Raw genomic sequence first — 8,441 nt, forward strand, 5'->3', positions numbered from 1 at the left:
GTGTGAATAAAGGACTTGGCGTCGAACACCACGCAAAATCTTCTGGTCGAAGGTCATTGGTGTATACCTGTCGCCGGAAGTGAGAAACTTGCCATTGAGGCATGCAAGCTTCAAAGTACTGGGGGGGGGGTGTTCCTAGATCAACTTGGATAATGAGCTGAAGTCGACAAGAAGTGATCCGTCAAAGGAGGGCCTTAATGAATCCCACATCAGTGACACGGAACGGAGCTAATGATTTTAATGGAGGTGAAAATAATCTGTGACATATGATTCAGGGTGGCGATCATGGATGGATGAAGGATAATGTATGGCAGTGGATGGGACACGGTTGACTCTTTCTGAACAACATCTCTTGAACATATAACGACACTGATGCGATGGATCGGTAGCATTACCCCAAATGTGGATGGTTTGGCGAGACCATGGTGATGAGACCGATGAATGAAACAACCCAACCCGATGTGGTACGGAGGAAAAGTGTCATGTTCAAGAGCGACTTGCTACCATTAAAGCTTTGAGGTTCTCCCAATTTTTCCCCAGTCATTTCTGACCAGTACCTCTTTATTTTTGTCAAGCTTGAGGAGGATAACATATGCTTGTTCTATAACCTGCCCTTTGGGCAAGCCCATCGCTATGTTTTAACGAGCCTAGCGATAGGGAAACTCGTTCTCGTCTAAAGACAAGTTTGTCGCTATTTAATCATTTTAACGAGTCTAACGACAAGGAAAACTCGGTCCTTTTCATTTTTAGAGAGTCTGAAAAGGTACAGAAAGTTAACTCCAAAATTCCTTTTTCGTCATCTAATCCCTTAAGTCCGAAAAAGTATAAAACAATACAGAAGGGATGAGTTTTCGATAACTTTAACGAGCCGAATAAAACAAGCGCTCGACCTTTTTGTGTAATAATCCCTCAGGTCCAAAAAGATTAAAATCTAGAGGAGGGATAGCTCTTCCGGTCACTTTAACGAGCTGGAAGGCCAAAACTCGGCAAACTTTTCATATTTTACGAGTCAGATGAAAAGAGCTCAAAGAAGACTTGTCTTTTGAGGAACGAGTGATAAACAGGGATAACAGCAGATTCCAGGTACAGGTTGGAATTTTCCAATCACGATAGTGTCACAAGAATGGCTAGGTGAAATCACTCTTCGCAGCTGTTCCTCAAAATGGGTAAACAATCATATGGAGGTGAACGATCGGCCAAATGACGGTGGAGGTGGCAGGTGCAAACACGACCAAGGCTTTTATGGCTGATGAATTTACGGTCTCAAATGGTTATTTACCGGTACTGGGTTCATTTTTTAAAGAGCTTGAATGCGCCAAAACACTGCTCAATCTTATGTTTATTTTTTAACGAGCATGAACTATGTGCTAAAACTGCTCGGATCTCGCTTTTCTATTTTTTTAACGAGCCTAAATTCCGCGGTAAAACTGCTTGATTATACTAGTCATAAGATAAGAATGTCTCCTGTGAGATAGCTATTTTTTATGGAGCTTTATCTCACGAAGCTATGCTCCTAATTTGGCAAATTTTGACCTTTGCCCCACATCCTTTCTTTATGTAAGTTAGGAAACGACTAATCCAAAAAACAGATAAATAACCGCTCTTTGCTTGCACTCCAAAAGGTTTGCATGCCCCCAGGTATAAAATACAATTTCAAGGTTGCCCCTCCTCTCCCTCACCTCTGCTTTTCTTTGGGTGTTCACAGCTACTTGTCGTCTTGCTAGTCTAATGTTAACGATACTTGTCTTCTCGTTATTTTTAACGGGTCTTATGCGATACTTGTCTTCTCGTCAGCCCAACTTTTAACAGATCTTTCGCAAGATCGCAAGAGAACAGCTACTTGCGACAAGAGAGCAGCTACTTGCGAAAACAGAAGAACACTACTCAAAGACAAAACATTGGTGTTATTGAGGGAGGCTTGCCTCTTTCTGGTTACCCAAAGATGGTCCTGTTGTTTTTTCAACAAAACACTTCCTCGGCAATGTCTACCGAAATAGACAAGGGTGAGTGACCTTTGTCAAACACGTAACCTTGACAAAAGAATCTTATTCCAGAACAACCCCTCTTCCATCCACGGATAGGGTACAGACTAGTCATATTCTCTCGCGGAAATTCTACCTTATACCCAAGGTTCTCTCTGCCCGAAGCAGACCAGGATGCATGCCCCCTGGGTTCCAGTCCCATCTTTCCGAATTACTCGCATTCATCGGGAAGGAGGACTGGGGGTGGAGACATTTCTTGATTGAATAGACCATTCAGGGTTGGTATGTGACTATTTGCGATGCGTGATCCCGGAAATGAAAGTTGGTCTACGAGCTTGACCATCCTTCCTTCGTGTGGAAAACACATTACTCTAAAGAGTGAGGAGACTATTGCTCCCATGCAATATATATAGTCTCGTCCAAGGAGTAGGTTATAATCCAAGGGTTCTTGAACGACCATCACGTTCATTTGAACGGTCTTCCCTTTCAATGTAACAGGCACATTGGGGAGGATCTCTAATGGTCGACTGGTTACTTTATCGAAACCCGAGAGATTTCTTATCTCAGGCAAAAGCGCCGGGGAACCCAGTGCTTTCCAAGCAATAGAGGAAAGGATACTCACAGATGCCCCTTCATCAATGATAGTTCCAGCCATTACCATTCTGTAAATTTGGACTATAATTCTGAATGGTATACTGGCTGGTAACCGGGGTCTGCCTAGTTGGTTCCAATCAAAGGACACAACCAGGTTGCTTGGTGGTGGGACCGAATACACGGCCGGATATGACCCTGACGATGTTCCTTCCTGCGATAAAGGAATGGGCGCATTGCTCTGATGCTCTCTGTGTTGATGAAAAGAATCTGGATGGTGTCATCCTTATTCTCTTCAGTGAGGGTGTCATTTGAAGATGAATCTTCAGTGACGGTGTCATTTGACGATGAAACTTCTGAAGGAAGAACCGGGTCAACTGCCATTTCGACCTTTGGACTTTCGTCCGGTTTAGATTCAATAGGTTCATTTTCAATGACTGACGCTTCAGCTGACCACTTGAGTGGGCCAGCTGTATTCTCAACCAACGAAGGACTTGGCACGAGTTTTTTGTATCCAGGAGGAAGTCACAACGGTGAAACCGGGCGATCTTCCAAAACTCTCTTCGCTTCGCCTAAGAAGGGACAACGGTGGATGGCGTGATCGCCTTCACACAGTCTGCAGGGGGATCTTGCTCCCCCTCTTTGTCTTGAACCATCACTTTCGCTGGTTGACGGTAAGCATTCAACATGGCTATCAGAGGTTGATGCTCCCGAATTGTGCAAACGAGGGGACCAGTCCCTTAGTATTCAGGGAATACAGGGACAATCTCTATGGAAGTGGTCTCCTCTACATATGACACATGGCGATTTAGGCCCGGTCTGTGCTGTGTGTGGATTTTTGTCAGATGTCTTTTGCTTGCCCCCAGTCGCCTTAGGCTCCTTCTTCTTCTTCTCTCTCTTCTTCTTCTCCTTCTTTTCCATGGGAGCTTGGCTTTTGCCGGCTCTACCTTGCGAAGACGAGGGATTGGAGGAAGAGTTATAGGAAGTAGAAGGCTGGTGGGCAGCTCTAGACTGATCTAACTGTTGACTCGACTGTTCAGGAACCATGGTGTTCTGAACTACATTGGTTGAGAATAGCCAAATTGGCAGGCCAATCGTCAGTCCTGGAAGCGACAATGTGGCCATGTGGGGCGCACCAACTTCTCCCCAAGAGGATAAAGGACTAGGATTTCCATCATGTGGAATTCCTTGGTTGGGGCGTTCCATGTTCTCAACCTACAGATCAACGCAGGAATAGGAGGTGATTATGTTCCGTTTAAAATAAATTTTATAACGACGCTTTAGACACAACTTGCTTTTTCACTTTTTAAGAGTCGAGAAAAAGCTAAAGATGACTCTAGTCTCCTTCGATGTTTTAACGAGCCCGAAGTGACAAATGCTCGGATGGACTTTTTCAGTTATAGAGTTTGAAAAAGGCCAAAAGAAATTGCTCTGGAGTTCTAGGCAGAGGGTGTGCCAAACCTTTCGCAAAACCACAGAATACGTTTTACGGTACGGGTGGTCGATCTTCGTGAATGCTGTGTTCACTGCATTGCGATCAGTAGGGCGGCCGACACGGCTTCCTATGGATAAAGGCTTTGTTCCTATAGGGGTCTCCCAATATATACGCGACGGTACGTGGGATCACAAGTCCGTATTAGTGCCACCGACTCTCAGGAGGAATCACCCACCTTCTTCGAGATCGACAGTCACTACGTTTAACGACGCCGGAACACGTCTCTAGCTTAGACCTCTATGTGTTTGCGTTATGTTTCAAAGCGTTGTTAGGTTCATTCAATATATTTTAAGTTGATATTTTTAAAGTTTACCTTTCAAGGTTCACCACGAGATGTATGATACAAATTCCTAAATGCAGTCTAAGATGAGAAGCAAGCTTTTTCAATCTTTTCGACTTATGAAAATCTTAACTACTGAGGGAAAAGAAAGACATCATCTTTTCACACAGATCATAGAGCACACACTAATGCACTTTTTCCTAAATCAACAAGCAAACTTATCAAATGCAAAATGCACAATGCAGGTATTTCTTTTCTCTTTCTTAATGTTGATAAAATACAAAAAGAAAGCTGTTGTATAATTTTGAATTCAATTTCAAGTGAAAGTAAACAAGCTTTGTCCAAAATCAAAAGACACCTTAAGATTTACTTGTTTCAACACTAGAAATATATAAACTCAAACCATATGACGAAAGAAAAAGCTCAATCAGCTATGAACAGCAAAAAAACTAACTCTTAAGATCAGAACGACACTTATCACAGGTCTAGATCTAAGAGGCCACAGTAAGACTAGTTCACTTTCGTTATGGGAAACTGCAAATGATGTAAGAAATACACAAAGAACAAATACAGTTTCTTTATACAACCGAGGCGGAATAGTGGTAAGGAAAGGTGGTTTCAGATAGGTACATTGACTGATAACAGGCTGCAAAAACAGGGATGAAAACAGGGCAACAAACAGCGGGGAACCCCAGTTGCACAAGGAAAAACTGGTTCAGCGCAGGTAGTACACTGTCAGTTTGACATTCAGCGCAGGTAGCCCCTTCGGGACCTGTGATGAAATGCAGACTACCTTCACAGTGCCTGCAATGAAGAGATAAACTTTCGTTTTTCTCAGTTTCCGGGTTACAGATTGCTCAAAAATTCACAGTTTTTGGCCAAATCAGAAGCTATCAATCAAGTACACACTAAAGGATGAAAAGGAGGATGAAGCTATCACTAAGAGCTGTTCAGAGTCCTTGTGGATCAGCTCTTCAAATCATAAACATGCCCAGAAACTGAGCTAGAGTAGCTGCCCTCTACTTTGCATTTGAAAGATCCAAATGCAGTTCGATTCGGTACTCCCTGTGTTTAGGAAATGAATAGCAAAAACAAAAACAACCAACAAGATACGGTCCCCAGCGGAGTCGCCAAATTGTTGTTGGGAAAAGTATCCAATACGGAATGACCCTATCCCACTCTAAGGGTGATAGTACCTCAGCAACAATCGAAGCAAAGCTATCCAAGATTTCTTCTTTATGAAAGTAAAATAGGGGAGAAAGAGATCCACTAACCGATGTCTTTCGCTAATGGTTGATCCAATCTTCTCTCCTTGCTGCTTGCTCCCAGCTCCTTGCTCTTTCACTGGCCCAGCTACACCAAGATCCTGCAAAATTGCAAGAGAGGGAAACTACAAGAAGCATACATTCATAACTGATTCAAGGATTAGAATAAATCAAATACACAAGTACAACAATACATCATTGAAACACATGTATATAGAAGAACCTCAAATGCTTTATTAATGGAAGAAGTAAAGTTCAGGAAGTGATACAACCATAAAAGGCCCAATCCAGCATCACCTCCCAGCAGAAAGAAATCTCCTCTTCACCTCCTTCAAAGAAAATCACCCAATAGTTCTATACTCAAACCAACAGCACTTCCTTACATTCACAAGATTCCAGCCTCCTTAGACCTCATGAGAGAGCTCTATATATAGGAGTTTTGGAGAAAGGATGAGTCAGCTTGAGGCTAGCATGACGCTGACTAGTGTCCTCTCCCACTTCAGTTATTCTTCAGTTCTTGAGTCCACTTGGAGGTTCTTTCTTCCACTTGGAGATCTAGACCCTCTTACTCATCACCAGTCGAATTCCTTGATCCAAGTGTCATTTTGGAAGCTTCCTGGGCATTGACACCTTGAGGAATGACTGTGCCACTTGTCCAAACTCGCCCAGCGCAGGTAGCCTTCTTTGCAGTTGACATTCAGCGCAGGGAGACAGTGGAGCAGTTGACATTCAGCGCAGATGCTCAGTGGAGCAGTTGACATGATCCAGAATTGTCTTGTTTTTGAGTGTTTTCAGGTGGAGAACTGTTATTCAGTGCTGTGGTTTGCTGACCTTGTTCCTATAGGGGTAGGAACAACATGTTTAGGGACTTTGGATCCCTTAGATTATGGACATTTCATGCTTCATGCTGTAAGGCACAAAAATGTCTATAACAGCCCCATGCTCAGCTCTAACATATTTCTTGATTGGTTGTAGGACCAATATTCTACTCACTCCAACTCCCCCACTTTGTGTGCAACTCTATGAGTGCTTAAAGAACTTCTCACCTCCTCTGTACCAAAATGTTTGAAGATCTGTCCAGACAAAGGGTACCTATAATTGGTGGATTTTCAATTTCCAATTATATAGCCATTCAATTTTCATATCATCTGATTGCTTTAAGAAATTTTGTGTAAAGCTAATGTACAATCTAGATCTGGTGCACTTGCCCTGGTATACGTCGATAGTGGGGAAACCTGGGGATGTTAATTCGATGTAATGATGGTTTTTGCATCCCTTTTAGTAATCTTCTTATCAGGCTTTCAAAGATAATGAAAAAAATTGCCATAATTCTGAGGATTGCACAAGAATTTAAAAAATACACAACACCAAAATCTTGAAAATTGCTACTGAATAGCACCATGGCTTTTGTTTCTAGAGTTTGTTGACTGAAGTACAATACTTTACAAATGTGCCTGGAAGCAAACTATTATTATCAATTTGAACAGTTAAAATACTACACCTACACAAAGAGAAATATAGGAAAATTGGTTAATTCAACTAAAAGCATTGCAGTTATAACAATTGGATCAAGCTCTACTATGCTTACTCTTCTTTCTGGGCTTCAAGCTTGCCCTTCGAAGTCCCTCTCTTTGCATAGAAACGGATCAAACCTGTCCAGAGCTTGTAAACCTAGATGGTGCTCCCGAAAAGAGCCAAAATAACAGTAACCATCCATGAACTAGCCATCCAGTAAGGAATAACGACATCTCCCTTACCAGCTAAGTAGAAGGAGGCCAACTTCCATGCCAACCAAGGCCCAACAATGCACCTCACCACGGTAAAATACACAGTGAAAAATGGAGAAACAGAACTATAGATCATGTTGGCCAAGGCAGACTCCGTTTTAACCATACGAGAGATAGTCCACACATTCTATAATGAAGTTGTCGATTCCCCTGCAACTATCAGAGAGATGGTCGAGAGCCCTCCATGGCCTGTATAGTACCTGCAAGTTACTAGGTAGAAGGAAGTTGCAATATGGTGAAATATAAAGAGGTGATCAGATGGGTTGGCAAGAAAATAGTGGAGCAAGTCCACAACGAAATATGTAGTGCTGAACTCCATGATTTTGTTCTCTAAATCTGTGTTGGGTGCATCAAGCTTCCATGGGTTACTGCGCATGTCGTGAGCAGAGAGAATGCAAACGATGGTTGCATGAACGAATGAGATGCCACAGCTCGCAGCCTCGAACCTGTTCTTGCCCTTCCAGTTTTTGAGGATTATGAAGTACCCAAATGCATATAGGGCTGCAAATAGACCCAGAGAGGGCAGTAACACAGTGAAACCCATGTCTGTGGCACTCTGAAATCCTGCCATATCTTCGGTTAATGACCAATTTGGTTCTTATTGCAAAGCTCCAATATATTGCAGCATAAATGGATATGCAAAACCTGGAGGTTTTAAGATATTTCAAGCTCCAGGATTGGAATTTTAAAGCGCTTTTCTCTCTCATCAACTTTCAAGAGGCATACAAGTGTGTGGCTTGGTGAGTTGGAAAGACACCGGTAGCTGTAACATTTAAGATCATTCGTCAGTGTAGTTTTTTTTGCAATGTCTCGCAGGGCATCAGCATACGCTCCAGCTTTGACATTATGATGGACCACAAAAGGGTCAACTTTGTAAAATACTGGAAGAATGGCTTTCCCCGACTCTGCCACAAGGACAAGTTCATCCAAGCACCACCAAGATTCAGCATACTTTGGTGAAAAGATTGTAATGTGAACAGAGGCACCACCGATAGCCTCTATTATCTGGCGAGAAATGTTTTGTGCCTTCTGCATCTCTTC

General features: G+C 42.7%; 1 pseudogene; it reads right to left on the reverse strand.

The window, feature by feature from the left end:
- Window positions 1-7,197: 7,197 nt before the first annotated feature.
- LOC149211352 (TLC domain-containing protein At5g14285 pseudogene) lies at window positions 7,198-7,983 on the reverse strand (annotated as a pseudogene).
- Between the last annotated feature and the right edge of the window lie 458 nt (window positions 7,984-8,441).

The sequence above is a fragment of the Pinus tabuliformis genome, chromosome 1_1 (genome assembly GCF_031772625.1).
Source record: "Pinus tabuliformis cultivar Carrire ecotype Pingquan chromosome 1_1, CPIR1, whole genome shotgun sequence".
NCBI lineage: Eukaryota > Viridiplantae > Streptophyta > Pinopsida > Pinales > Pinaceae > Pinus > Pinus tabuliformis.